General features: G+C 37.9%; 1 protein-coding gene across 8 annotated transcripts in view; it reads left to right on the top strand.

Moving 5' to 3' along the window:
• Nucleotides 1–14,806, top strand: part of Bank1 (B cell scaffold protein with ankyrin repeats 1) — a 286,273-nt gene that overhangs the window by 78,243 nt on the left and 193,224 nt on the right. The window lies entirely within an intron of this gene.

The following is a 14,806-nucleotide window of genomic DNA, read 5'->3' on the forward strand; positions in this document are numbered from 1 at the left end:
TGACACTAATGTCAGCAAACGGCCTCCCTCTGCAGTGCTCCGGTGTGTCACAGAAGGTGTTACATTCAGTTGCTTCCTTGGTTTCTCAGCCTACACATAGCCTTCAAACACCTAGCTTTGTGGCTACGGTTTTGTCTCTTACAGGGAAAGGGTGGAGTTATTATTTCACGCTGGCCATTTCAGATGTCAAGGTTGGCTCTTTTTGTTGGAACAAATTTCTGTATTTTCTTGTGACCCCTCATTCTTGGGCCCTGTCTGTACTTAAGTCCCTTAATGTAACAAACATCTCTTTAACACATGACCATTTTTTCATTCCATGTGGGTTACTACTCTTTATGGTTAGGGCCTTAGAGTTTCTTGGGTCTCTCCAAAGAAGGCACTACTGGCTGTCTACCACTTGGTCCATACCTGCTTGTAAAGCTTACTTATCTTTTGTCCAAACAAGCTATGGCTTTGTCATCTATTCCTAGTGTAATTAATGACATTCATCATCAGAGCAGCAATGCAACCACAACCTGTGGCCTTTAGCCATTCCATATATGGGTTCTGCACATTTTGCAGTTCTGTAAATTGAGGGAACATACCTCAGCCCTTCTCAAATCCTCAACAGGGTTATTATCTGCCACTGATGCACTTAGAGTCCACAGTATTTAAACAAAGCAAGGCAAAACAAAAACCCTTTTCCTCCTAGTTTTCTAGTACACTGATATTTACAAATTCGTGTGTGTGTGTGTGTGTGTGTGTGTGTGTGTGTGTGTGTGTGTGTGTGCAGTGTGACCACTTATTTTTGTATGAATGTATAGGTCATGGGCACATATGTGTGCAGGCTAAAGATCAATATCAAGTGTCTCCCTCTGTCACTCACCTTACTTTTTTGAGACAACAAGTCTCATTAAACCGCACATTAATCAATCTGGCTTGTTAGAACTAGGGATCTGCCTGGCTCCACCCTCACAATAACAGATATATCCTGCTGTGCACAAATTATATGCAGTTGCTGGGAATCCAAACTCTAACCCTTATGTTTCTGTATCAGGTACATTGCCAGCTAAGTCATTTCCCCAGCCCTCAAATTAAGTATTTTGAAAGCCTGTTTTAGTTATCAGTATTACACAACTCTCTGCAAAACTTATCTATTTATAACCATAAATGAGGATAGCATACCAGTGAGTAAGGTCCCGGAAGTGAGGAGGGGCTAACCAGAGGTTCAGGGCCAGAATATGCTATAAGACTACAATCTAGGTGACTAGAGCTGTAACATCTAAAGGCTCTAGTGTATGTATACGCCTGTGCATATGTGTATCTGTATATGAGTACATATGCATATGTTTATGTGACTGCGTGTTCCTGTGTGTGTGTGTGTGTGTTTGAGTACATAGGGAGATCTTGCAATAGAGCTTTTATTGTTGACAATTCCCTTTGTTATTGTATCATCTTATGGTTAGCTAAAAGTTACTCATAATAGACATTTAAAGGCCCTTTGGAAGCAGTATTTTCAAATTCTACCATGTTCAAATTCCTTTATCTTTTGCTTTACACTTGAAGTACAATTTGACTCAGAGCAGTATTAACTTATGCTGTCCTTTATTCTACCATTATAGGATATTAAGATTTTTTACTTGTCTGCTGAGCAAAGGGCCCTTTATTTATAGGTCACCTTACTGGTCCACTCGAATGGTTCTCCATCATCACTCCACATTCTGGATTACCCCAGGGACAAGCTTTCTGGTTTTGTTTTTCCCTGTTTTCTAAAATTTATTTCAGAAGCAGTTTCTTGAGTTAAAATTTTGTTTTAGCTTATTATCATGATCTTGTTTTTCAGGAATTCGTTTTAAGTATTTGTGGGATTGATTTAGACTGCGATGCACTCCTCTCACCCTCCCTAATTCTTTCTGACTTTTTAGTATCTAATTAATTTTATTTGTATCTTTGACAGTTGCTACTTCCTTTCAGGAGTCTCACTTTCTCTTTGTTACTTCTAACTTCCTTTTAATTTTTATTGTATTTTTTCTTTGCTCATCCGTTTGACTTGAGCACCTTCATCTCTTGATCTTGTCGTGGTCACCTCTCCTTGACACCTTGACCTTCTGTATTATGAAGCCAATTTAAAAATGACATCATTATTCATTACACATTCAAAGTTTATGGTGAGATGTTTGACAACAGTAACACTACTGGATCTCTTCGTTCAATTCCCTTCTTGTCTCTCTCTTTCAGTACTTTTCCAGTACATTAATCTTTTTAATTTTGCAGAAAAAATACAATTAGAAAGTTATGAGGAAGTCTAAATAAAGTCATATAAATTATGAGTATTGCATGTGAGTTCTCCTGAGGCAGAACAGAAAAAGATAAATGGCAGAATTGTAAAGGATTCCTCACACCCATAGTTTCTACTTTTTCTGAATAACTCTCTCTCTCTCTCTCTCTCTCTCTCTCTCTCTCTCTCTCTCTGTGTGTGTGTGTGTGTGTGTGTCTGTCTGTCTGTCTGTCTGTCTGTCTGTGAAGGTGCATGCCTGCCGTGATAAATTTGTAGAGATGAGAGGACAGCTCTTGGGAGTTGAAATTCCTTTTTACCTTCTGCAGGGTAAACCCTCTATAGATAGCACACCACTCATTTGAAACTATTAACACTGATTTTCCTACATTCAAATTTTAGACCTCAAAGCTTTTAGAGTAATATAGATATACCAAATGGAAATATTAGAAGAGACTGTTGAATTAGTGTCTGCTGATAGCTTCTGGGGGAGGACTCAGCTTTCAAGGTGGTAATCCAAGTGGGTTGACCACAGCTTTGAGTATATGGACAGCACACATTGGACTGGTGGGTTAAAACAAAAACAAAACATGAAGAGAGCTGGAAAGGGCATGGAAGAATGGTTCTGGGAGGAGTCGGGGACGGATGGGTGGGAAATCTGATGTACGGACATCTGAAATTCTCAATGAATTGCTTGTGTGTATTTAAAAGGCTGTTGAAATATATAACATAGTTTTCAGAGACAGAGGGATGAAACAGGAAAGCGGGCAGTTGGGGCATACATGATCTTTATGTAACATTGCTGCAGTCTGCTTAATGATTCATTTGCTCTGAGAAACTCCTTTAGTGGTCCACTATGTGTTTTATATTTCATGTCACCATTCATATTGAATATGTAAAGCCTAGTTTTCAAGACAGAAAACAATATGAAATGGATAAAATAGGACAAAAAATGTGGAATTCCATTCTTACTATGCATTTTTTGCCTTTCCTTCACCAAATAGAGAAATTACACCAGAATAAAAAAGAAACCTTTTATTCGGAAACATGCTGTGATAAAAAGGATAATAAAAATGCCAGGGAAGTCATGAAAATAATTAAATGTTTAATATATTCACACAGACAAAGAAATATCACAGGAAATTTTATAAAGTTTAATGAAAGAGAAAGATATTTAATAACTATAATACTCAGGCAAAGTTTATAAAAATTTTAAAAAGTTAAGTAGTGATTCATGTTTCATCTGAGTGTTTAATTTCCCTTTAATAAATTAAGAAAACTAAATTTCCTGTCTCCCTAATTCTCAAATGGAGACCAACACAAATCCATGTGAGCTTCCTCCTCACTGCTTTACAGCCACAAGGACAGCTTTTCTCCCCTTTCCTGTTCATTTCATCATTTGGTTTGGCTCTGCATGTAAAATTTTAGTTAAAAAATAGTACTTCTATCTAAGTTTCATGCATCATTGTTTATATGATATATATATAATTTATATGATAAATATATATATATATATTATTCTCAAAGTTATAAAAAATCCAGCATCCTTTTTTATTTAATCTTTTAATTTCTTTGAGAATTTCACATGAGTACTATATTTACTTACTATCTGTCCTCACTTCTTTCTCCTACGCTCCCTGTGCCCCCACCACTCACACTGAAATTTATGACCTCTTCTTATTATTGTTGCACACACACTCACTCATATATATGCACATATATGCATATATATATGTGTGTGTGTGTGTGTGTGTGTATTCACACATAAATACAACCTGCTGAGTCTACTTAGTGTTATTCTTAAGCCTAAAACACTACACATACATATGCATGTATGCATTTACTTGTACATATTGCGTATTTCTTTTAAAATGAAATGTGTTTAATGCTGACTGATTGGAATTAGACAACGTATAAGGGGTCTTGTCCCTGGGATGAGTGAATCTCCTGCTCTCAGTAGCCATTAATTGCTTGTATTTCTTCATCTAGAGGTGGGGACTTGTGGCACCACATATCCACATTGACATATCAAATGGTGTTGTTATGCTGGTCTTGTTTAGACAAACATATTGTTTAGGTTTCATGAGTGTTGTTTTTCTATCATTAGTTAAAAAAAATACTGTCTCATACAAAAATCCTAGTCTTCTGGATTTTAAAATCTTTCTAGCCCTCATTCCTGCTATTTCCCAAGACTTGGGTCTATATAGTCTCTTTGGAGATGTGTCAGTTGGGGTTGAACACTGCATGGTCAAATGTTCTCTTCAGTTTTACTAGTTGAGGATTTCTGTAATGGTTTCTGTCTATAACAAAAAGCAAGAGCTGACCAAAGCACTTACCTGCGTGTGTAAGGATATGTATTTAGTATTTAAAATGCAGTTAGAATTTTACTGACTCAGGACAGTGACAGTAGTAGCTTTTCCTTTAGTTAGTATCCAGAACCTCACCAGTCACAAATAGTTGGCTAGGTTTGCCATAACAAGCATGAATCCTTCCTACTTCAGGGGACCTTAAGTCCTATTAGATGGCTGTTGGTTGCACAGAAGACATATGTACCACTATTGCACCCATGAGAAATCTTTCTGTACAATTCATTTGTGTTTATAGACCTTTCAGCTGGACAGGCCTATTAATTCTTTCTCTTCCCTCCGCAGCTTGCATAGCACTCTCAGATATTGTGAGGGCTGTCCCTCAGGGAGTAGTCTGCCATGTTTGTTTCAGCTCAACTCCTTCAAATCATGTATCTCAAGAATGTACTGTCTTCAAGAATGTTTTTCTCAGTCTCTTTCTAGAGAGAATAAATGTTCCCATTTATAAGCTTAGACATCTTTGGTTAGTTTTATTCCTAGATATTTTTGGAGTCTATTGTTAACACAACAAAAGTGTGTTTGTTGTTGGGTATTTAGAAAAGCTATTAATTTTTTTAGTTGATTTTATATCCTACAATATTGCCAAAAATATGGGTCATGTCTAGAAGCTTCCTTGTAGATTTTTTGAGAATTTTGTATGTCTCTGTATGTATATATACATACATACACACATATATATATATATATATATATATATATACATATATATACATATATATGAGTCTGTGTATACATGTATATATATGTATATATGTGTATGTATGTACATGTGTACATATATATATACATAAATAATAGCACCTGCAAATAGGTATAAATTGACTTCTTTTCCTATTTTGATCTCTTTGATTCCCTCTCTTGCTCTAGCTATCACTTCAAGAGCTATATTAAAAATGGGTGGGAATGATGGACAGCACTGTCTCATTCCTGATTTTTTAAAGATTTATTTATTATTAATTTTTAATTTATTATACAGTGTTCTGCCTGCATGTGTCCCCGTAGGCCAGAATAGGGCAACAGATTCATTACAAATGGCTGTGAGCCATCATGTGGTTGCTGGGAATTGAACTCAGGACCTCTGTCTTTATGTGTCTGCAGTATTATAATACTACTACCAGGATTTACCTATGTGATTATCAGATTTAAGATCTGCAATATTGAAGATAGTCATTTATAATTCCTGTGGTTCTTCCCACTTGTCCTGACTGCATTTGTCAAATTGAAACAAGATAGGATCGTTTGAGAAGAGAGACTCAACTGGGAAAATGATTCTGTAAGATTTTCCTGTGGGCAGGTCTGTAGGTGTTTTCTCAATGTGGGTGGTGTCACCTATGGGCAGGTGTGGTTGGGTGGGTAAGAAAATGGATCAAGTAGGGCATGAGAAGCAATCCAGTGAGTAAGTAGCTTTCCTCTGTGACTTCTGCTTTATTTCCTGCTGCCCTCTGGGTCCCTTCCTCAGGCTCCTGATCTGACTTCTTTTGAGGATGGACTCTGATGTGAAAGTGAAAGCAAAAATAAACCCTTTCCTCCTAAATTGCTTTTAGTCATGGTGTTTTATTACAGCAATAGAAGCCCTAACTAAGAGACCTCCCCTGCAGTAAAGACTTGATCAGGCTCCTGTAGAGCCTTGTTCCTCTCAGCTCTGTACTGGCACTCTTTCACACTGGCCTTCCATGCTTTGTCACTTCATTGTACTTAATTCCTTCAGTCCACCTCTTGGGACTTTGATTCCCATCTGCCACTGAAAGTCTGCTTCTAATCCCACTTATCAAGTGATATCAAACTGTTCACTTCTAATCGGTCCCTTTAGATATTTTATAAAAGCCACCCTTGATTTCATTATAGCCTGGTTCTCTCTTTTAATTTATCCACTAACTTAGTCTTTTTGGGGGAGAGGCAGTAGTAAATGTGAATTCCTGGCATGGTTCTCTGAGGATTGTTTCTGTTTAATATTTTACCACCGTAATCATTGTAACGGGAACTTAATATGTAGAAAGCTCCAGAGGCCTAATTTCAATGTGTTTGCTAGAGAAATGATTTAGGTCTTTCTATGCAAGAAATTAAATTTACACCCAAGATCCCTTTAACCTTGTTTTTGGCTTGCCCTTTGGGATTATATGTTAGCTAGAATCTACTCAGATCCTAAAAGTTGACTGAGGCTAAGATCTAGTGAAGACAAAGTAGGAAGACTGAGGGAAAAAAAGGAAATGTTTTCGAAGATGGAGTCTTCCAGATATATGGGAAACCCAAGTCTCTACACACGAGAATGTCAGCCAGAATGAGTATGCATTCACGTGTGGGATGGGTGGCAGGGGTTGTGATGGTTGTTGATGTGGGCTGCTCACAAATTTTGTCTTCACTTTTAGGTCATTCGTGTGTGAAGCTAATGTTATAATTGATGTCACTGTTAAACCTATGTTTGATGTTAAGGAACTGGTTGTCATAAATCTCTATTTTGTTATGTTTTTATAAACTCATTGTTTGGAAATCTTCATAAAACCAAGAAACAGTTTCTTTTCAGTCAGGAGTGGACCAGGATTTGAAGAGTTAGACATTTCAGCGAATCAACATCTCCTCATACACTGCATGACAGGGCTTTTATTAGTCTCGATGCTAAACAACAAAAGCTGCCTTTCTCTTTGTTTCCTGTTTCCATGATTCATTTTCCTTGTCACAATCCATTTATGAAATAGAGCATCTCAAGTGGCTTTGTGGAGTGATAGTATGAGATTTATAGACATTCTAATTTAAAAGGAAAAAATTTAAAGCAATTTTTAAACACTATAAAAATTTCTTTTTTAAAAATGCTGAAAGAAAAAAAATATTATGCCTAAATTGGTAAGGGGTGATTCCATAGCAACCTGAGATTTAGCCACTTTTTCAGAACAAACTATCCATGCTTCTCTAAAGATCGTTTTAAATATATGAAGCCCACATTTTATCTTCTCACCCTTCATGAGTTAGCAAAGATAATAAGTAGTCTCATTTCATTGCACAAAAGATGTGATCTAATTAAGTTTCATATGTTGTTGGCTTGCATGGCACTGCATATCAGTAAGCTGAGTTCAGAAGCAGGTCAAAAATACTTTTTTTTTAAACAGTGAAGCTTCAAGTACAGAGCATTTATTGATTTATTCGTATTATAATGTCATGTTAGAATGATATGTAGTATAGTGCACTAATTAAATTGTAGCAGTAACATCATGGCTGCTCCAAAAATTGATATCTTGGGAGTGTCTTGGGGGACTCCATTAGATCAAAACTGTAGCTGTCTGTATTCCCAGTAAGGGGCCCTCTTGAGTAGGTTGTCCAATGACTGCCCTAAACCTGTACACTGGTTATGGCTCAGATGTATTTCAGAAATAGGACTGTGGCATCTAAACAACCTTGCCCAGGAAAATTTACTCTTGGCTTCTCACATATTTCATTTTCCCTAACATCACCTCCTCTAACTTAGTGAAAAATGAAAGAATTAATGAAATCAGGGCAAAAAAAACCTGTAATTACTTTGAAATATTTATAAATTTAATAACAACAAAAATGTTCATTAAGCACATCCCATTAAAACTTTTGTTAAATCTCCAGGCAATTAGGATGTGCAGAAGTTGTCAAATTTAAAGACATTAGAGAGGCAACAAAAGAGAAGTTATTTTCAACAACTTAATACACTATGCTTAGATCATTCCTGGCCAAGTCTACTGAAGCATAATTGTTTATCAGATTAGAAGGAAAGTTTTTAGTAATTGAGTTTTAGTTATAACACTTTAGTAAAGCCCATTTGTCAGACATATGCAGTGATTAAAAATCATCAAAGAACCAGGGAGGTGGCTCAGTAGGTAAGGACAATTGTCAGGTAAGCATAGAAACTTGACATTAATCTTCACAACCCACAGAAATGTGGTGGAGAGAACAGACTCCATGAAGTTGTACTCTGACCCACAAGTGTGTAGCTTGATACACATGCCCATGTACCACACACACACACACACACACACACACACACACACACACACACACAAATAAATAAATAAATAAATAAATAAATAAATAAATAATCAACCAACCAACCAAATAAATAAATGCAAAGATCCTAGAAGGGGTTATTTTTCCTTGTTATTTCAATTATTTATTTAAGTTTTGTAGTATGGTAGAAGTGAACAAATCCTCTGAGACCCGTAGTTTTGGAGGCCAACAACATACAGTTTCCACGAGGATGTTTTGGTATAGAAGAGGCTAGGGAATTAGTCTGAGGTAAGTGGGTTCTGAAGCACTTTCTCTTTAGTTAGTAGAGTTTGAATTTTACTTGTTGGTCACTGAATTCAAAGTCCTTTCAGTTGTGATATAAAATATAACCAGACAGGGGGGTTTTGACAGTTACTCCAACACTGTGATATATGGACAACCCTGACAGTGTCTGAGGAAAAGTAGGTATTATAAAGGCACAGGGGACATGATGATGGCCTCAATGAAAGAATGAACAACAAGAAGGATTCTGAATGGCATATTGGAAAATTGTTGGGAAGCCAAAATAAAGTCCTGTTTCAGGTTGAAGCTTTACACAATATGTGATTTAAGCCATTATATCTATGCTGAGGAATCCTAAATGTACTATTCTAGGCTAGCAATTTTTCCTTCTGTTTTGTTGTAAACATGGCTTTCTCTAGGATACTGAGACCCTCAGAAAGCTCATTTTAATGAATGCATTGTTTGAGGTGCTGGTGAGACGGCTCACTTGGTAAAGCACTTGCTGCCTAACCTGATGACTTAAGTTCCATCCCGGGACACACATGGTGAAAGGATCACCCTTTACAATTGCCACAAACAACATAATGTACCTTGGGGTAACACTAACCAAAAATGTGAAAGACATGTACCATAAGAATTTTGAGTCTCTAAAGAAAGAAATTAAAGAAGATACCAGAAAATGGAAACAACTCCCATGCTCTTGGATAGGTAGGATCAACATAGTAAAAATGGTAATCTTGCCAAAAGCAATCTACAGATTCAATCAAAATCCCAACACAATTCTTCACAGACCTTGAAAGAACAATTCTCAACTTTATATGGAGAAACAAAAGACCCAGGATAGCCAAAACATCCCTATACAATAAAGTAACTTCTGGAGGCAACACCATCCCTGACTTCAAGCTCTATTACAAAGCTATAGTCCTGAAAACAACTTGGTATTGGCACAAAAATAGACAGGTTGACCAATGGAATCGAATTGAAAACCCTGATATTACAACACACCTATCAACACCTGATTTTTGACAAACAATCTAAATTTATACGATGGAACAAAGAGAACATCTTCAACAAATGGTGCTGGCATAACCGGTTGCAGACATGTAGAAGACTGCAGTTAGACCCAAGCCTATCGCCTTGCACAAAACTTAAGTCAAAATGGATCAAAGATCTCAACATAAATCCACTTACACTGAACCTATTAGAAGACAAAGTGGGAAATACCTTGAATTAATCGGTACAAGAGACAGCTTCCTGAACATTACACCAGTAGCACAGACACTGAGGTCAACAATTGATAAATGGGACCTCCTGAAACTGAGAAGCTTCTGTAAGGCAAAGGAGACAGTCAGCAAGACAAAACGGCAGCCCACAGACTGGGAAAAGATATTCACCAACCCCACATCTGACAGAGGGCTGATCTCCAAAATATACAAAGAACTCAAGAAGCTAGTCTCCCAAACACCAAACAATCCAATTAAAAAGTGGGGTACAGAACTAAATAGACAATTCTCAATAGAGGAATCTAAAATGGCTGAAAGACACATAAGAAAGTGTTCAACATCCTTAGTCATCAGGGAAATGCAAATCAAAACAACTCTGAGATACCATCTTACTCCTGTCAGAATGGCTAAAATCAAAAATACCAATGACAGTTTATGCTGGAGAGGATGTGGAGAAAGAGGAACACTCCTCCACTGCTGGTGGGAGTGCCAACTTGTACAGCCACTGTGGAAATCAGTATGGCGACTCCTCAAGAAAATGGGAATCAGTCTACCACAAGATCCAGCAATTCCACTCTTAGGCATATACCCAAAAGAAGCACATTCATATAACAAGGACATATGTTCAACCATGTTCATAGCAGCATTATTTGTAATAGCCAGAAACTGGAAGCAGCCTAGATGCCCCTCAACCGAAGAATGGATAGAGAAAATGTGGTACATTTACACAATGGAGTACTACTCAGCAGAAAAAAACAATGGAATCTTGAAATTTGCAGGAAAATGGATGGAACTCGAAGAAACCATTCTGAGCGAGGTAACCCAATCACAAAAAGACAAACATGATATGTACTCACTCATATGTGGACCTGCTTTATGATACATAGTAGTGACCATGCTTTATCAGAGCTGTTTTTAATGATGTTGCTCAGAATGGTTTCCTCCCAGATGATGACTGAGAAGCTAATTAAAAAAAAATGGTGCCAAGTACCACAAGAGTAACAGAACTGTGCTGTTTTCTGGGATTTTGTTTTTTACTTTTTTGTTGTTTGATTTTGGTTTTGTTTTGTTTTTTGTTTTTTGTTTTTTGCTTTTTAAATGGAGTGTGCTGGATGTCTCTACAATTTTGTTCAAATGACTGCAGAACCTGGAAAAGCTGTTGCTGCTATTGATGCATAACATATTGCCATTATTGCTCTTTTTATATAAATATATATATATATATATGCTAATTGAAACTCAAATATGTGATGAATCCAAGGTGTTTCAGTGAGTGCTCACCTGTGCATGCAAATTTGATTTCATCTTTAGTAAGTAGTAAAGTTATATGCTTGCCAAAAAAAATAAGTGACACACTGGAAGACAAATGTCACACAATTTCAATTTTATGTGTAACCTAGAAATGATGAACTTATGGGAACAGAGAACAGAATTGTGGCTATTAGGCTTCAATGTGGGTCTTTTAACAATGGGGAAACGATTGGTTTAAGAATATAAAACTGCAGTTGGACAAGAGGCATGTACTCTGTGAAGTCTTGAGGTCTACTGAGAGCATGATAAATATGGTTGATAACAATATGCTATATTTTAAAACTTGTGAGATAGTATACTTTAAGTGTTCTCAAAATAAGAATGATGAATATGTGTGATATAACATGTTAATTGGTTTAACTTAGCCATGCCATTGTGAACATACTGTATTGTGTATCATAATTGTGCATGACTTTATTTATGAGCTAAATAAATGAATGAAAAAAAAAGAAGGAACTTTGAGAGCCCATCCCACTTGAAGGGATGCTCTCATCCGGGACACATGGGGGAGGGCCTAGGCCTGGCCCAGGATATGTTGTGGAATTTGGGGAGCCCCCGTGGAGGGCTCTACCCTCTATGGGGAGTGGAGGGGAAAGGGATGGTGGGGGGTTGGGGGGAGGGGGAGAGGGAGAAGGGATTGACATGTGAAATTATAATTTGTAAAAATTAAATAAAAAATTAAATAAATTAAAAAAGGATAATAAAAAAATAAAAAAGAACCAGCTCACTCAAGCTGTCCTTTGACCTCCACGCGAGTGTGCATGCACACAGTAAGTAGTATAGGTGTGCGCACACACAAATAAATTACAAATTTAAAAATACATAGTTTTTTAATGTCACAAAGTAATGGGTTTTGTTGTGGCATTTTCTCATCCAGATTTGTGGTGTGCATGTGTATGTGTGTGTGTGTGAGAGGGAGAGAGACACAGAGAGATACCTTGTTCTTTTTTTCTTTTTTCCATTTATTTAAATTAGAAACAAGATTGTCTTACATGTCAATCCCAGTTCCCTCTCCCTCCCCTCCTCCCCTACCACCCCCCAACTAAAACCCTACATATAACATAACCTTTCTGCTCCCGAGAGAGGATGAGGCCATCCATAGGGGGGTCTTCAGAGTCTGTCATATCCTTTGGAATAGGGCCTAGGCCCACTCCCGTGAGTCTTGGCTCAGGGAGTATCCCTTCATGTGGAATGGGCTCCCAAAGTCCACACCTATGCTCGAGATAAGTACTGAACAGTACAGGAGGTCCCATAGATTTCCAAGGTCTCCTCACTTAAACCCATGTTCCTAGGGTCTGGATCAGTCCCATGCTGGTTTCCCAGCTATCAGTCTGGGGACCATGAGCTCCATGTTGTTCAGGTCAGGTGTTTCTGTGGGTTTCACCAGCCTGGTCTGGACCCCTTTGCTCATCAGTCCTCCTTCTCTGAAACTGGATTCAAGTTCAGTTCAGTGATTAGTTGTAGGTGTCTGCTTCTACTTCCACCAGCTGCTGGATGAAGGCTATTGGATGGCATATAAGTCAGTCATCAATCTTGTTATCAGGGGAGGGCATTTAAGGTAGCTTCGCCTCTGTTGCTTAGATTGTTAGTTGGTGTCATCTTTGTAGATCTCCAGACATTTCCCTAGTGCCTGATTTCTCTGTAAACCTTAAATGTCTCCTTCTATTATGGTATCTCCTTTCTTATTTTCTTCTATCCCCCCCCCCGACTCAACCTTTCTGCTCCCTCATGTCCTCAATGACAAAACTTGGTGAGTGAAGTGTCATTTTCTTTCATTTGTTCAAAAATTTTCAGTGTTCAGTTTAATGGAAGTCAGCCTCTTATACTTGCTTCTTCAGCAATATGTTCTAAATGGATAAAGTCTCATCTTCCCCCACTTTGCAGTTAGTGAGAGAGAAGATTCTTCAGTGCTGCACCCAGACTACACAGTTTCTAGAAGTTCATAAACTGAGAAGAGCACTGCCTTTTATTCTGAGCTGATCTTATCTGTGCACCAGTGATTGCCTCCATAGCATCATAGAGTGGCCACTTGGAAAGTAGTGCTGGACCAAATTACACCAATCTTCTAAATGCTGGCAAGCTTTATCCCACCCCCCCAAACCACATAAATGAATGTCTCTATTGCTTTCTAGCTCATAGGATGCATATGTTTCTCCCAAAATTCCATCTTTTCATATGAAAACTCATTGTTTCTCAGTAGCAATGACTATTATTAGTTTTCCTTGAAATGGCAGGTGCACTTCAAGCTTTTAAGAAAATGTCTGTAAGAACTTGTCTGCATGACCATAGATGTGACTTTTCACTGTCCTTTCAAATGCACCTGAAAACCAGCCTGGTGATTTGTTTATCTGCCACCCACTGAACTTTCCATGTGGGCTTCATTGGACAGTTATGACCTTCAGCAGTAGACATGCAGTAGGCATGCTGGCATAGAGAGTGTGAAAAGGTCACAGGGGACTTCTTTTTAATGAAATTGGGATAATTAGGTCCAGTAGAACATGGCCTATATGAAGCAACTATGTTCAAATACTGGACATCCAGCTGCTTAGGGATGTTATCCTTGACAGGGAGAGAGAGTGGTTGGGTTCTTCTTGAAGTTGCTACCATTATTACCTGCAAGAAGAAACCTCCCAGCCACAGTAGGAGAGAGTCTAGGTGGACTTGTGGATTCCTGGAGTTTAGGAGATGGCAAGCACGGCTCAGCAGGGCTAAAGTAAGGTGATTGGAGTTTGGAAGCAGATAGTGGAAAGAAGCCTGTAGAGAGGGCTGCACAGGAGCCCTTCATTAGGATTCTGTCCCCAAAGTCCTTTTGTGTGAAGAATCTACTCAAAACCAATGAACTGCCCTGAGGATCGAGGGTCACATGAATTCACTCAGGGCAGAGAGTAGTTTCTGTCCCTTTCAGCAAGAGTGATAAAAACTTCATTACCCCTAAAGCACCAGGTATATGGGCACTGAAGGCAAAATTATCCCTGCATAACAAACTATACTGGCCTTTCCACACAAATTTAATAGTAAGTTTAAAAAGAATCAAGCTGTTTTGACATAATGAAACTGTATCTCCAAGCAAAACTAAAGACTAGCTATAGAAGTAAAACACTTCAAAGTTGCATCTGGCAGCAAATCAAAAATGACCCAGCATGCAAAGAAGGAACTTTTCCCTCATAAACAGGAGAAACATCTGTTGTAAAGGACTTGATTCCGGCATGTGCAGACACCCAGCAAATACAGTAAGAAATCAGATGATATAACTAAAGTGTTAGGCAAGAAATTTAAATAGATGTGTCACCAAACAAACCATTGAGAACGTAAGTAAGCAAGGGAAGTGTTGTCAATGCCATGATTCATTTGGGGAATAAAAATTTAAAGCACTCTATGCCATTCACAGCCGCTAGAATGGTTGAAAT

This window comes from Cricetulus griseus (genome assembly GCF_003668045.3).
Source record: "Cricetulus griseus strain 17A/GY chromosome 1 unlocalized genomic scaffold, alternate assembly CriGri-PICRH-1.0 chr1_0, whole genome shotgun sequence".
Classification (NCBI taxonomy): domain Eukaryota; kingdom Metazoa; phylum Chordata; class Mammalia; order Rodentia; family Cricetidae; genus Cricetulus; species Cricetulus griseus.